Source organism: Coregonus lavaretus (genome assembly GCF_964263955.1).
Source record: "Coregonus lavaretus genome assembly, contig: HAP1_SCAFFOLD_9561, whole genome shotgun sequence".
Classification (NCBI taxonomy): domain Eukaryota; kingdom Metazoa; phylum Chordata; class Actinopteri; order Salmoniformes; family Salmonidae; genus Coregonus; species Coregonus lavaretus.
The window spans coordinates 1-14377 of record NW_028159991.1 but is presented as its reverse complement, the minus strand read 5'-3'; the positions used below and the strand labels follow the sequence as shown (position 1 = coordinate 14377).

Here is a 14377-nt window from a genome sequence, read left to right as displayed (position 1 = left end):
GGCTTGGCCTGGACAAAACCAAAACACACTCAGTCACTGGGATACTATCACATGGGCTACTATCGTAGCTTAAGATATGCACACATAACTCAGAGTTTGAAGTTAATTAAGAGTGCAGATATCAAGTTAGGATTCAGCCCGATTCTGACTCTCCTATATTTGGCTCCATAGTTTTTCTGTTATATCTCTCATCGCTACCGCTCAACTCTAATGAGCTGACGAACCCCTCAAACCACATGTACACGGTTTAGTCCTTTGGAAAGAGCTGACAGTCAGAAAAAAGTATTCCTACCACCGCAGGGGTTCAAACTGAAGAATTATCTAGCAAAGATTTCAACAAAATATGGGCCCCTCAGGATGGAAGGTTTTATTCAAAGGAAAATGTGCTTTTGAAATTCATGAAGGGAGTCTGAATGAATCGCCCCACTTTAATGAGGCAAAAACAAGGCTTGTAAATCCCTATATAAATCCTGTACAGGCTTGATGGAGACCTGAGGTGCTAATGACACGGACAGAGACACAGACACACAAAGCACATACGCACACACACGCATGGGCGCACACACACACACAAACATGCGCACTTTCACAAAGCACATACGCACACACACGCATTGGCACACACACACAAACATGCGCACACAAACGCACACACGCGTGTGCACACACACACCCAGCTTACCGGATCTGTCTGGTATTCACGGCTGTAGAGCTCGTGGCAGTTGTTGAAGATGTATTCGTAGGTGGAGTTGAGACAGGCCTTGACACAGTCCTTCACCACTTGACTGGCTCTGGGGGGACTCTGTAGCTCCTGGACCTGAAGACAGTCACAGACAGAGAGAGGATCCTCAGACTAGGAAAGCCCCATACAACCACACTGGGTCAAAGGAACTCAGTCAAGATGCATGTCTGATAAGAGCAGGTAGTGTCGCGATACTGTACAGTGTAAACAAGAATAGATACATGTGGTACCAACATTAGAGTGGAGAATGTGAGTAGAGGAACATGTATTGATCAGAGCAAAGCAGAGGCGATCCAAGGTGAGGAAGGAGTGAAGAGAAGAGAGTTACCTTCATCCTGAAGAAGGTGATGCTGGTGAGCAGGTCCACAGTAGACTTGAGGTCCTGCAGCCTCTCAGAACTGCTGGCTGGGAAGTTATTCTGTTACACACAGAGAATAGATCCACAGTGAGGTGTGTGTGTGGTGTGTGTGTGTATGTGTGTGTGCAGACAATGTTGTATAAACTGGCCAATGCTGTATTGCTGAAGCAGCAGTCTCAGTCTCTTCCATTGACTCCAGGCCAGATTAAAACCCTCAGCTCTTCACCTCACTGACCCTGTGTGTATGAGGAGTCGTCAGCCCAATTAACACATCAGCCTCATTTCTCACATCACAGAGAGAGAGAGAGAGAGAGAGCGAGAGAGAGGGAGTGTGTGTATGTGTTTCTGTGAGAGAGAGCAAGGAGAGAGGTCTCCCTGCACTGAGACCCAGCCACTATGAGATGTCTAATTATCTTATGGGACTGTTCTAAATGCAGACAAATATGAGACTTTTGCTTGAGTGAGAGAGAGAGAGAGAGAGAGAGAGAGAGAGAGAGAGAGAGAGAGAGAGAGAGAGAGAGCGAGCGAGCAAGAGAGAGACAGTAGAGACTAGATTGAATGAGAAAGAGGGAGATAAAGGTAGGTAAGGACACGGATAGAAAACCAGACAGAGAGAGAAATAGAAGAGTGAAAGTCAAGAGTAGCCTACCCGGTACATGGACAGGTCAATCCTCAGAGAGTTGTGGAGTTGATCCAGGAGCTTCACAAATCGTTCTTTCTGTAATAAAAAAAAAAATTAAACACCACAACACATTAGCCTAAGAGCTAGCATATCCATTGGCTCACCTTAAACACAGAGTTGAGGCATTGCATTATCTTTTTTGTCTCTATCCACCCCTCATTAATTTGGGGTGACTCACCCCGAAGTTGGATGCGGCAAAGCGGTCAGAGGCCGACACGTTGTTGGTGGCCTGGGTGGTGTGGGCGTAGTAGGCATTGATGTTGGCCAGCAGGGTACTCATTACCGCGGGAACCCCCGGGCACATGTACTTAGACGACAGGCAGGCAAAGTGACTGAGGGAGAACACACACACGGCATAAACATTATCACTTTGGTATTAATGAAGCTGACTCATATAAAACCCAAGCATTCCCTTGTGATGTTATACCACAGTATCATCCTAAACACAACTATGAACTATGTGCCCTCGTAACACATTACAATCTGGCAATGTGTATGCTATTGCTAAGTGCCAGTGACAGGGTGGGTAAATTTGAGCTCACGTCATAGCCTGGTAGATGGACTCCACTCCGTAGCGCATGGCAAACTCATCCACTATCTCCTGAGGAGTCTCATCAAAGTACACCTTCCACGCATCATCCCCTTTAGCATCAGGAATCTTCACAACACCAGAGCTCTGCACATCTGTGACAAAGTGGAAGAGGTTCTGGGGAGGGAGAGAGAGTGAGGAAGAGAAATGCAGGGGTTAATCAATCCAGACTATGATTTCAATGAGTTGAAATGGCTAAGGCTGAATACAGGTGGGCATGATCTCAGGGTGAATATGTCTGAGCAGGAGAGCAGAGCAGAGCACGTCATACTCTATAACTGACTGACTGACTGCTCAGTGCTCAGTGGGTTGTTCAATTCATTATTAATTCAGGCCAGGGCTGCCATTCATTACATTAATTTCATTAGAAATGGATCAGTTGATTTTATGTTCAAATTCTTAGTGCAAATTTAGACAAATTAAAAAGACCTAGCTAAAAGTCAACTGGTGCCATTAAAAATTGCAGTTCATTTTCTCAAATCGTGTTTGTCCGTTTCTGCTTAGGGAGTACATAAAGATCTGAATCATGCAGTGCGACGACTCACCATTACAATGTGTGTTAAGCCATTGTGTAGATTAAGAGAATTTGCTACAGATAATCTATTTACAGTGCAATTCAATAGTACTTTTAGCTCTGTTTAAGTTCAGTTGTTTGCAAACTATGTCCTGAGTAATGGACCAAGTAATGACTCGATATAGGACAGTGATCATCCACTAGATTTAGCCATGGGTTTTCTTGAGCGTATGGTCAGGGGGACAGAACATAATTACAAATAGTTTGTATACTGCAAATTGACCGCAAGAAGCCCAAACAGATATAATATTTGACTAAAACATAATAATTTCAAACTTTGTATATGATCACATATCTCTCTATTATGCATGGGAATACTTTGGAACAGATTTCCTAAATTAAAATCACTTGGAGCTGATTTGCTGGTTTATTTTACAGTCTTTTAATGTCCAATAATAAAATACAAAATAAAATGAACTAAAAAAATAAAATATTGGTCTCACAAAACTTGGAGAACTCTGATATAGGGAATGATCATTTAGCATAACTATGGTAGATAATTCCATATTTGAAGAAGGTCGGAGGGAGAAATAGCTGTGGTATTTTATATCTGATGTGGTCTTAATCTTGATAGAGCAATGCAGACAGTGACACTTTTATGGGATATTAACTTCTGTTTAATCTGAAACGGCCACTTCAATGAAAGACTGCTACATCAGTCAGCTAAATGAACCAAGATGACTGGGCTCATTAATCTCACTTGCCACCTGAAGGCATGAGCACACACACGCTCGCGCGCATAATCACGCACACACGTGCACACACACGCACACACACACACACACACACACAGCTTACCTCGTGCAGACAGGTGTATTGGACATGATATGGAGCGACTGTTTCCTCTCCTTTGATCTCTACATTGATGTGCATCCTGATGGCACCAGACACGGCTGACTTGTCTGTACGCTTGTCTGCAGAGAGGGACAAAAGACAAGACCCTTAGTCAACACATACCACAGTCAACCTAACAACAACTATCTTTAATAAAGACCTCAACCTTTCACCCAAATTAGTTCACCAAGTGTGCCTCATCTAATGGATACCTAGAAAGTCATTTTATGGACTCAATGATTTGGTTTATTAGTTTAGAATGAATGACATTTTATTTTCATGTCAAATCGCCAGTTGGCAACCAATCCCTTATGGGATTAATTGACACATAGTATTAGAATTACAAGTAGAGCTTCAACAAAGTGAATATTTCCCCAGGTCTTTCCCCTACTGACCCAGGTTGTACCAGACGTCCATCTCTCCGCTCAGCGTGCGGACCTCGATGATGGTCTGACCCAGGAAGTCATCTGACTCCCTCTTGAACTTCTGTTTCACCCGAGACTTGATATCATCATCCTCGTCCCACACCCGCACCTTGATCCGGTCCGAGGAGTTGTGGCACTCACTACAGAGAGAAAGAGAGAGCGAGACAGGAAGACGCCACTATGTCATTTCCTGTTTGAAGGACCCACCAATCCCATCTATTCATATGGGTTCAGAGTTGGACATATGCATTAATTGTGACCCATTCATAACCTGTGAATACACAACCTTCAATGTTATTTCAGTCCAGTACTTTCTCTCTCTTATAGTACTCACAAGTTGAAGTTCTCCTCCCAGACAGGGTTGAGGTTGCCGTAGATGGTCTTGGTCCTCTTCTTGGTCTTGCCCACCTGGACCGTGACGTAAGGGTCACTCGTGCCGGTTTTATCCTTGGCCTGAAGGCCCTGGGCACACAGCACTGTGGAGGGGACAGCATCAGGTGGTCAGTGTGGCTGGAGCATAGCTTGTTTAAACAGACGGACCACTACACAGCGGTCAGTCTAGTTTATGAGGCTAGGTGGAGAGAGTTCTCCCTTCCATATACTCCCATTGACCTATTCTGATTTTTTGCCCTTCCTACCTACAGACGAATATCACTCATCCCTCCTCATATAGACGTTCAAGGGACTTATCTGATTCGTCTCCTTCGTGTCAGACAGTGACTCAACGGTCTACAGCACAGTGTGACCTTTACAACAAATAGAACTGGAACGCAAACAATCAAGAGGAGAGAGGTGGATGATGTGTGTCGTGACTCGTGATGGAGTCAGACTCCCAATGGCATCTGCCAGAGCTTTACAAATGGATGGTTCTGGACTCATACTATTCACAAAGCGTCTCAGAATAGGACTGCTTGGATCAGTTTGGCCTTTTAGATCATAATGAATAAGATCATTTTTGTGATTCTGATTCGGACAGGGAGGACCTGATCCTAGATCAGCACTCCCTCTGAAGCCCTGGTATCTTCCCTCTCTCTCTCTCACCTGTGATGCTGATCTTGGCCGACCACTTGGAGGTGCCGTCTAGTACGCTCTGTTTGATCTGCTTCATGTAGGTGACGTGAGTGGCTTTGACCATGGCAAACACCTCCTGGATCAGCTCAAAGATCTCTGGCTTGTTCCTCTCCCGGATCTTCATCCTGTCCTTCAGAACCATGATGATGTTCTGGGTTCTGTCCTCCGCCCCATGCTTTGAACTCTTTTCCGCTGCCCCTGAGGTAGACAAGAGCGATGAGGGTCAGATTTGATTCATCGAGTTACATTCGAAGTTAGAAGGTTTTTATTATGCTGTGTGGAGGACATGAACAGTTTTCTTTGGGTTGAAGGGAATAAACATAGGATGAATGTATACAAATGATGCATAACATCAACCATGTTATGTTTTTACTGTTATTTTTGTTTTATTGTTCTTTTATTCATCTCTTTTATTGCCTTCTGTCGTTTTTTTACTTCATCTCCTGCATTTTTTATTGTTTTGCTGTAAAATACGTTGCAATTTTAAATGCACTTCAAATACATCTTGATTAGATTTGATCTATAAGAACAAATGTGCCCTATCATCAGAACACTGTGAGACAGAGTACGCAGTATGATTTATGGATGTGTACTCTGGCAGTATCTGCAGACCTGTGAAACGCCCATGAAGAGTTGGAAAGGTGGAGAGGATGTCAAGGAAAGAAAAATGGCTTTTAATTTCCTTTCCAGAAAAACCAAACAAGATAGAAAGTGCCTGAGACAGCAGAGTGGGAGTGAGAAAATGAGAGGGGGGAGGACAAGGAGAGTGGGATGAGAGATGTAGGAGAGAGGAGGACAGAGTTTGAAGTATAACAGTCAAAGGGGCCTTTTAGTTAACAACACTCTTATCCAAAGCAGCAGTCGGTAAGGTAAATTACAGAAGTAACCTCACACGTTTGGTGTTGTTAGTTACCGTACTACAAACCTATAACCACATTTTTTCCAACTTTATTTTTCATGTTTTACCACTATATTATGTTTTGGCACTAACTGAACAAAACTTTACGACTCACTGAGCAACATCAACATGGCTCTACTTACTTTGCAAGCAGTCAGCATTGAGTAGGTCCTGGCACTTATCGTGACATTTGACCCCGCACTCGGTACATCTCATGCCCTGGCGGGCGATGCCCCACAGCAGCCCCTCACACTCGTAGCAGTAGGTGGGAGTGGTGGCTGTCCACACCTCAAAGTTATGGGGCGTGGTGCAGGAGATGGGGTAGATCAGAGCCTGCAGGGTCTTCTTGTACACATGGCTCTTCTACAAGAGAAGGAAACAGAAGAGGAGAGAGAAGTTATAGTCAGAGACTTAGTGGAATCTATGAGAGAGAAAAAAGTTCACTATCTGCATATACTGTGAGTAGAGAAAAGAAAGAGCCAGAAACGCACCAGTTCCTCATTATTGAGAGTGCTGGACGCCATGGCTGATGTAATCCCTGCCTTCCTGGAGTTCTGAGCCAGGGACTGAGGTAGGGCAGGCAGGGGGGTAAAAGAATGAATGGAGTGAATGACAATGAATGAAGAGATAAGATTAAAATATAGTAGTTCAGTACATACTGGGATTGAAATACATTCAATAAGCACTTTTAAAACATAGTGACAACTTCGATTTTGCTCAAAGAGAAAAGTATATTGTTCTTGATACATACTTTAATATCTTCAACATAGTTTGGAACAAAATACATCTCAGTACAGCATCTAAGCCAGTAGGTCATAATGCAGTCCAGCGGTATTCTCCCCAAGTGTTTATAAGAAACAAGGGGTCATGGGTATCTGAAATGAAAGTGCTTCAACATTCCCTTTTCATTTGGAACCCAGTGTTACTCACCATAGCCTGTAACAGTGCATGTGAAGGAAGGAGGAAACAGAACGAGAAACAAGTGTTAAAAGGGGCATGTCAAACAACTCTAGCTACAGACACAAACATGGCCACAATGGCGATTTCAAAACAGATACAGAGTGATCGTGATAAATGTGCCAAGGGACAGAAAAATCACTAGATCGGGGAGAGTTATTGATTTTGTTGATGAAATACTGGGTGGGAGGAAAGATCTAGACCTATTAATCACACAAGACGAAAACATGGCACGTAAACAGTCTTGTACACGGGTAGGACAAAGGCCCTTAAGGACAGAGTGGAAAACGAACGTACTTCCTTAACAATGTTGAAGTATACACACCATTAAAACCCAGAGAGTTAGGACACTGTCTGAGAGACACAGGTAGTCAGCATTAGGGGAGAGAGCCATCGTCCTGCCCATACTTCCGTGTCTGAGAACACTGGCCGAATATTAGTCTGGCTTTGTTGCACATTCAGATTCAGTTCCAGTCAGCACATTACCTGGTCTGGATGAATCAGACTCAGGCAGTTAGTGTGTGTGTGGGAGGGTGTACAGTTTGACAGTAAGCTGGATTCATAGAGACAAAGTGCTGAGCGATTTTGTCCGGTATGGTAATTCTTCATTACAGCTCACGTTGGACCCGAGCCACCTGAGCGCTGGGCTGGAAGTATAGTCTGGCAGGCCTCCAGCTTGTCAGAGCCATTCAACGCAAAACCTTGAAGTCAGATCAATTGGCACGGATGGATAGAACAAGGACTAGGCCATCTATTTGGTGTGAGTTTAATAGCCTAGTAAGCCCCTGTGGCATTACTCCATCTGGAGCCCAATAGGGTTCTACTTGGAACCAAAAAGGGTTCTCCTATGGGGACAGCCAAATAACCCTTTTTTCTAAGAGTTCACGTACAGTACAGCAGGATGTAGCTATCCAGGATTATTTTCTCCACTCTCCTCTAGCATTCAATTGGTTAACATACCACACATCCAGGGTGAGCAGTCAGAGAGAGGAGAGGACAGAGTGACGGTCCCTGGGACCGGAGAGAGAGAGAGAGAGAGAGAGAGAGAGAGAGAGCGAGAGAGAGAGAGAAACAGAGAGAGAGACAGAGAGAGAGACAGAGAGAGAGAGAGAGAGAGAGAGAGCGAGAGAGAGAGAGAAACAGAGAGAGAGACAGAGAGAGAGACAGAGAGAGAGAGAGAGAGAGAGAGAGAGAGAGAGAGAGAGAGAGAGAGAGAGAGAGAGAGATAGATAGAGAGAACTTACACTGACCAGGTCCCTGACCAGAGGCATGGCTTTCCTCTTGCGGAGGTCCGGCATGCTGTCAATGCTATACAGCGCCCCACCCACCCTGCACGGGGAAAAACCACACAAACACAGCACTCCTATTATCACAAAATCCTCATCCACTTCCACCACTAACATATAAACACACTGTAAATTAGAGCAACAAATACTTTAACCTAATCCCAGATTGATTTATGCTGTATAGCCATGTTTGTATGACAATGACCATATGCAACAAAAACAGATCTGGGACCAACTGCACTCCAATTATTTGCTCAAAATGTCATGCAGTTGTGTTATTATTTCATGTTGTGAAGCTTTATTAGCATGCTTGTGGGTGTGATAGTGACAGACACTTACCCTGCTGATAGCAACAGGGAGCAAATCCCAACCGACTCCCCTCTTGCCTGTGGAGATAAGGGGGAGAGAGGGGTGAGACAGGGTGAGGAGTGATTGGCACATAGTATGCCTGGAAATGGTTTTATTAGGTCTACTACATCTCATATCTGCCACTAGCTGTCTGTCTCGCTACAATAACAAAGATGGAGTCTCCCACAGTTTATTACTATAAAATCAAAATGATGTGTTTAATTGGGCAGAAAACAGTCCATAATGTCAGCCATAAAACACTGAAGAGAGACAAGAGAGCGATGCCTCGGGTGATTTCACTGTCCATTGACGTCAGTCGGGAGGCCTTTGTGTTTGAAGGCCATGGTTGAAAGTGGATTTGTGACAGATCCTTATCTGCAGTACCATTCCAGTAATTCTATCTGTGCTATAACAGGAAGACATGCTCTTTATCTCTCTATGTGTTCAGAGCACGACGCAAAAACACTGACATTCACGTTATTGTCACCAGCAGCGCTCACAAGCAACCACGGACACACCCACCTGGCAGTCGGCTCCAGCCCTGGCCAATCAGAACGGACAACATGCAAATCGCTATGGGGGTGGCAAAAAAACTGAAAAGAAAACAAATGAAATGGTATACAAACAGGGGTAAACAAACTATTATCTTAACAAAATAAAGCCAGGCAAAAATAACCACTGGATTACAATTTAAAGGGTAATATAAACTGGAATTAATGACAGACCACCAGAGGATTAAGAAGTGAATGAAACAAAACTGAAGAGGCACAGATGTCAGAAGATACATTTCAGGGCAGGGACATATGAAGGAGTGACAGCATTATGGCGAGAAACAGAGAGAGCAGCCACATAGAAAGTCCATCCATACTCACCCACGTACACCAGCCTGGTCTCAAAGACTAGACGTAACATAGTAAATGTAAATCTGTGACACTAAAATTAGTATGATATGTTACATTTGGTATGGTTACATAAGAAAGAAGGTTAAAATAAAAGGAAGGAGGTTGGTTGGGGAGGATGGGTGGGCATATAACGCGAATGTCTAGCAACCCAAAGGTTGGGTGTTCGAATCACGGACAACTTTAGCATTTTGGCTAATTAGCAACCTTTTTGGAACCCTTTGGAACTTACTACTTTTTAGGTACTTTGTAACTACTTAGCATGTTAGCTAACCCTTCCCCTATAACGCGAATGTCTAGCAACCCAAAGGTTGGGTGTTCGAATCACGGACAACTTTAGCATTTTGGCTAATTAGCAACCTTTTTGGAACCCTTTGGAACTTACTACTTTTTAGGTACTTTGTAACTACTTAGCATGTTAGCTAACCCTTCCCCTAACCCTAACCTTAACCCTAACCCCTAGCCTAGCTAACTTTAACCTCCTAGCAAATATTAACCACCATAAAGTGGAATTTGTAACAAGTCATACATATCGTAATTCATAACATATCATACGAAATGGATGATGGCCACCCACAAATTAATATCATACGAAACATAACATATCATACTAAATGGAGGATTTACGTTTACTATGTTACTTACGTCTATCCATGAGTCCATGTCGCGCTCGCACTCGCACTCGCACACACACGCACACACACACACACACACACACACACACACACACACACACACACACACACAGGCTGTCTCACCTGCTGCAGCTGTAGTCGGACCTTGCTGCAGAGCCGTTGCCAGTTGGCCCTGGCCCTGTCTGGACCAGGCTCCATGATGGGCCTTTGATAGCTGGGAGAGAAATGTACAGGGGTATTCAGACTGGTGCTCATTCATTGTGAAGATACTTAGATGGTAGAAAATAATCTAACTTCGCTCTGTTTTAAAGGCAGTGGTGGATAGTGATAAAAGTCTATTGTAGTACAATGTGATGTGTAGAGGCAAAAGTTGTAGTAAATAGTTGTGTAGAGGTGAAAGTTGTAGTAAATATTTGTGTAGAGGTAAAAGTTGTAGTAAATAGTTGTGTAGAAGTAAAAGTTGTAGTAAATATTTATGTAGAGGTAAAAGTTGTAGTAAATAGTTGTGTAGAGGTAAAAGTTGTAGTAAATAGTTTTGTAGAGGTAAAAGTTGTAGTAAATAGTTGTGTAGAGGTAAAAGTTGTAGTAAATAGTTGTGTAGAGGTAAAAGTTGTAGTAAATAGTTTTGTAGAGGTAAAAGTTGCAGTAAATAGTTGTGTAGAGGTAAAATTTGTAGTAAATAGTTGTGTAGAGGTAAAAGTTGCAATAAATAGTTTTGTAGAGGTAAAAGTTGTAGTAAATAGTAAATGGTGTTCTGGCCAGCATTACTACAGTGGGGGAAAAAAGTATATAGTCAGCCACCAATTGTGCAAGTTCTCCCACTTAAAAAGATGAGAGAGGCCTGTAATTTTCATCATAGGTACACGTCAACTATGACAGACAAATTGCGAAAAAATAGGTAGGATTTTTAATGATTCTTTTTGCAAATTATGGTGGAAAATAAGTATTTGGTCACCTACAAACAAGCAAGATTTCTGGCTCTCACAGACCTGTAACTTCTTCTTTAAGAGGCTCCTCTGTCCTCCACTCGTTACCTGTATTAATGGCACCTGTTTGAACTTGTTATCAGTATAAAAGACACCTGTCCACAACCTCAAACAGTCACACTCCAAACTCCACTATGGCCAAGACCAAAGAGCTGTCAAAGGACACCAGAAACAAAATTGTAGACCTGCACCAGGCTGGGAAGACTGAATCTGCAATAGGTAAGCAGCTTGTTTTGAAGAAATCAACTGTGGGAGCAATTATTAGGAAATGGAAGACATACAAGACCACTGATAATCTCCCTCGATCTGGGGCTCCACGCAAGATCTCACCCCGTGGGGTCAAAATGATCACAAGAACGGTGAGCAAAAATCCCAGAACCACACGGGGGGACCTAGTGAAGGACCTGCAGAGAGCTGGGACCAAAGTAACAAAGCCTACCATCAGTAACACACTACGTCGCCAGGGACTCAAATCTTGCAGTGCCAGACGTGTCCCCCTGCTTAAGCCAGTACATGTCCAGGCCCGTCTGAAGTTTGCTAGAGTGCATTTGGATGATCCAGAAGAGGATTGGGAGAATGTCATATGGTCAGATGAAACCAAAATATAACTTTTTGGTAAAAACTCAACTCGTCGTGTTTGGAGGACAAATAATGCTGAGTTGCATCCAAAGAACACCATACCTACTGTGAAGCATGGGGGTGGAAACATCATGCTTTGGGGCTGTTTTTCTGCAAAGGGACCAGGACGACTGATCCGTGTAAAGGAAAGAATGAATGGGGCCATGTATCGTGAGATTTTCACTGAAAACCTCCTTCCATCAGCAAGGGCATTGAAGATGAAACGTGGCTGGGTCTTTCAGCATGACAATGATCCCAAACACACCGCCCGGGCAACGAAGGAGTGGCTTCGTAAGAAGCATTTCAAGGTCCTGGAGTGGCCTAGCCAGTCTCCAGATCTCAACCCCATAGAAAATCTTTGGAGGGAGTTGAAAGTCTGTGTTGCCCAGCGACAGCCCCAAAACATCACTGCTCTAGAGGAGATCTGCATGGAGGAATGGGCCAAAATACCAGCAACAGTGTGTGAAAACCTTGTGAAGACTTACAGAAAACGTTTGACCTGTGTCATTGCCAACAAAGGGTATATAACAAAGTATTGAGAAACTTTTGTTATTGACCAAATACTTATTTTCCACCATAATTTGCAAATAAATTCATTAAAAATCCTACAATGTGATTTTCTGGAGAAAAAAAATCTCATTTTGTCTGTCATAGTTGACGTGTACCTATGATGAAAATTACAGGCCTCTCTCATCTTTTTAAGTGGGAGAACTTGCACAATTGGTGGCTGACTAAATACTTTTTCCCCCCACTGTATATAACTACAGAAGTGGATGGTTGAGGGTTCACCTGACAACAGGAGTCTCGCTCTTCTCTGCTGGGACTTCTGCTGGGGGGCTCTCCACCACAGGGACCTCCTGCTCTAAAGACAGAGGCTCTTCCTCTTGGAGGTCTAGGAGGATATCATCCAGGGCATCAGACACTGGAGGCTGGGGTGTCTGGAGCAGGGGGCTGGGCTGTGGGCACTGGGGACTGGATGAGGGATGGATGGATCATAGGGGTGAATGGAGGCTTGGTGGAGGCTGTGGTGACAGGGGGCTGGACAGGGGGCATGGTCTGGGCCTGGGTGGTGGGGGGCCAGGGTGGAGGGCTCGGGCTGCTGCTCTCTCAGAGAGGCCTGTTTCTCCAGAGGGGGCCTGGTGATGGAGGCCTCGGGGGCCAGCGTGGGGGCCGTGCTTGTGGGGGTGGGGGTGTAGGGCGGCTCCTGGTCCTCGCTGAGCGTGCCGTCCAGAGGGTAGAGATCTTCATCTTCTTCGTAAATCATCTCCTCCTCTCCCTCATAGTTGAACTCCCCCTCTCCCTCCTCGGGCTCGTAGAGCTCGCCCTCCTCCTCATCATAAATAGCCCCCTCCTCCCCGCCATCTTTGACATAGCCCCCTTCGTCGCTGTACACCACCTCGGGCTCATCGGGGTCCCAGCCAGCCGATTCCTTGTCGTAGCTGACAGAGGAGTGGCAGGAGTGGTAAGAGTCGTTCTCGTCGTAGAGCTCCACAGAGCCCCTCAGGCTCCCCTCGTTCTCAGGGCCAAACTCCTCACTGAGCTGGGAGCTGCCTCGACTCAGCTCCCCAGAGGAGGCATAGCGACTGCTGCCTGTAGGACTGTAGACAGATAGACAGATGGACCACAGTCAGATACACAGACACATGGAGCAGAACGGGGACGAAAAACACTAAAGAAATAAACAACCAAATGGGCCCAGAGCGCATGTTAAGGGGACATTCTTTTTGGGGACTAAAGTGAGGGAGCACAGTTAACCTAGGATAAAGGGGAGAGGAACAAACTAAGGCATCCTGGACCTAGGGATAGGCTAGTATGTGTTCAGATGCATGAGTTTGGGGGTTATGTGGTGTAGTAACAGGGAAGTCTTCATTTTTAGTAGAGAGAGAGATTATTGGTGGATGCTCTGATCACACGCCACATACAAATCTGCATATTCAACAGAGCAGAGATTCACAAACACCCTGAGCCAACACAATAAACAGCGAAACAAGACATGAGGTAAACAGCCTTGACAAGTAATGGCACCCATTCAGGTGAGGTGATGAGAGAGGTGATGAGAGAGAGAGCAAGCAGATAGAGTGAAAGAGAGCAGAGGGAGAGGGGTAGAGAGAGAAAATATGAGTGGAGAGAGAGAGAGGCAGGCTGAAACAGCCTCTTTTTAGCAGACAAAAGAGGGGGATTTATTCAACTATGATGAATGAGGCTATTAGTGAGAAGGGAAAGAGAGATAGAGAGAGAAACAGAGAGAGAGAGAGAGAGAGAGAGAGAGAGAGAGAGAGAGAGAGAGAGAGAGAGAGAGAGGAGAGAGAGAGAGAGAAACAGAGAGGACAGAGACAGAGAGAGAGAGAGACAGAGAGAGAGTGAGAGAGAGAGAGAGAGACAGAGAGACAGAGAGAGACAGAGAGAGAGAGAGAGAGAGAGAGAGAGAGAGAGAGAGAGAGAGAGAGAGAGAGAGAGACAGAGAGAGACAGATAG

General features: G+C 44.6%; 1 pseudogene across 1 annotated transcript; it reads right to left on the bottom strand.

Annotated features, from left to right (window-relative positions):
• Positions 1 to 682: 682 nt before the first annotated feature.
• On the bottom strand, positions 683 to 13500 carry LOC311122285 (protein unc-13 homolog A-like; annotated as a pseudogene). Its single transcript has 15 exons — positions 12692 to 13500; positions 10422 to 10512; positions 8756 to 8802; positions 8381 to 8459; positions 6665 to 6739; positions 6317 to 6536; positions 5246 to 5473; positions 4539 to 4680; positions 4175 to 4344; positions 3744 to 3859; positions 2325 to 2488; positions 1961 to 2114; positions 1750 to 1818; positions 1071 to 1160; positions 683 to 817 (listed from the first exon to the last, which is right to left on the bottom strand). The product of its transcript is annotated as a protein unc-13 homolog A-like (transcript).
• Between the last annotated feature and the right edge of the window lie 877 nt (positions 13501 to 14377).